Source organism: Notothenia coriiceps, unplaced genomic scaffold, assembly GCF_000735185.1.
Source record: "Notothenia coriiceps isolate Sejong01 unplaced genomic scaffold, NC01 NC01_scaffold00024667, whole genome shotgun sequence".
NCBI classification, from domain to species: Eukaryota; Metazoa; Chordata; class Actinopteri; order Perciformes; family Nototheniidae; genus Notothenia; species Notothenia coriiceps.
The window spans coordinates 1,478,082-1,480,563 of NW_011357368.1; positions in this window are offsets into that span (position 1 = coordinate 1,478,082).

A 2,482-nucleotide genomic window follows, 5' to 3' on the forward strand; every position below is an offset into this window, starting at 1 on the left:
TGTGTGTCCTTGGAATCATTATAAAACATATCATATCATATATAAACTGCACAATCAGTATATTTTGATGCCAATACTTTTGTACTTTTACTTGAGTAACATTTGAATTGCAGGACTTTCACTTGTAACAGAGTATTCCTACACACAGGTACTTTTACTTTTACTGAAACACCAAGACATATGCTTCCTCTACTCACATATGCTTGCCATACAGGAGTAGTATTGAATGGTTGGAGGAAATCTTGTATGTGTCACTGGACTGCCATAATTCTCTCCCATTGTGTTATTTTTACTGTTTCACTTTAACCAGTTGGCCCAGGTGGAGCACATGTCGCCATCGTGTGTGATTTACTTGAATCTTTTTAAGGACAATTCATGTGTGTCGTGGCTTCCTTCCTTGTCTTTCTATCAAGCCACGAGACGCCTTAAACAGACAGCTCTAACTTGTTTTCTTTCCTTTGTTTTACTTACAGTTTGAAGAGTTGCTTGGCCTTAGATGGTTTAGATGATGTTGCGATGTGTTTGCTCAAAATAAAACAAAAAACTTTTGCACAAGCATCAAAGAAAAGAGGCCTTTACAATATCCAAAAGAAATAAGCAAAACTCAAATAAAATAATAAACAACTTAGGTATTCTTTCTTTCTTAATAATGCTTATATAACTTAATAACTTAAAGGGTAATCGTACGATATGTACGTGTATGTGTATGTGTATGGTTAAAAACTGTTCCTCGACCGCGTCTCTCAAACAGGTTGCCCATCACTGTGGCTTTTAGCGCAGGCGCCGTGGGAATTGTAGTCCTTTATAGTGTGTTGGCTACAGACGTCACAATTAGGTGGCCTTTCTTATAAATAAAAAATACTGGCTCTAACAATGTGTAGTGATTTGGGAAGTACTACTGTGTTCATGAAGGAAAATCAGAGGTGGGAGAAGTAGGCAGATCTTGTAATTGAGGGGAAATAGAAGAGTGTAGGAATACTCTATTACAAGTAAAAGTCCTGCATTCAAAATGTTACTCAAGTAAAAGTACAAAAGTATTAGCATCGAAATATAGTTAAAGTACCAAAAGTAAAAGTAGAAATTGTGCAGATTGGCCCATTTCAGAATATGATGGGTTTTATGATTATTGATGCATTAAAGTATTATCAAAGCTGGTATTTAATGTACATGTACATGCAGTGGAGTAAAAGTACACTATTTACCTCTGAATGGTAATGGAGTAAAAGTACATAGTAGCAAAAAATCTACCTCAAAACTTAACTAAAGTACAGCTACTACAGTAACAAATGTATTTTACACCACTAATACAGTAAGCTGCATTTAGACAGGTAACTTGATGTGTTGTTTTCTATTGTAGTTAATGAAAGGTATATTTATCACCACTTCCAGCAATGTGTTAAATGTTATTATTTTCAGAAATGTTACATCAATTTTTTGAGGAATTCATTTCATGTTTATCAGTTTATTTCCCCCTGCACTTTGTTTATTCGGTGATGTTCTTATACTCCTGTGTACTTAATTGGATAAACTATGTGAATTACATTAGGGTCCAGTGAAATCCATTCAAACCCATAAGATGATGTCATTAGGACATTATATAATTAATTGTGAAAACATTTCCCGTGCACAATCCCAAGTGACATACATTCGCACACTAATTACTTTTAATATTTCATCATGTTTGGTGAATAAAATATTCACAATGCAATTGAATGTGTCAAAACCAGAATAAAAGATCATCTCACATGCTATTCTTTTTTTATTGACATTTTTTATTTGAGATGCCAAGTCCGGGGTGAGACAAGCTTCAAAAAAAGGTTGTTTCTATGAATATCATTCTTTATAAAGTGTTTGTATGATTGCATGACGAGATGTCCATACAGATTTATGCTAACTTCCAGTTTGAGATGTTTGAAACTGGGTCTGGGAGTTCTTCAAGTCAAGTTTGATGTGTTAAATATTTACAGCCTGGTGTGCTCAAAGCAAAGCCTGCCGTGAGACTACGCCTCTTTGATGTCTGCTCTATCAGATGATACCAACATGTGGAGTGTGTGAGAAGTCTAATTACTGGCAGAGAGCTCTGTGTGTGTGTGTGTGTGTGTGTGTGTGTGTGTGTGTGTGTGTGTGTGTGTGTGTGTGTGTGTGTGTGTGTGTGTGTGTGTGTGTGTGTGTGTGTGTGTGTGTGTGTGTGTGTGTGTGTAGTGTGTGTGTGTGTGTGTGTGTGTAGTAGTAGTAGTAGTAGTGTGTGTGTGTGGGGAAATGGCTTTCTTCTAAATTACTCAACATTGAACATGTCAAACAAACAAAAGCTATTAAATGTAAACTAGTTCAGGAATCTATCACACCTTCAGTCACATGACACACTCTTCTCAATGTGTTTCTGCTTGACTATAGTTAATTCAGCGTTTCTCAAAGTGTGGGGCGCGCCCCACTGGTGGGGCGCAGGGATGTGATAGGTGGGTCGCAAGCGGACGCGATGAAC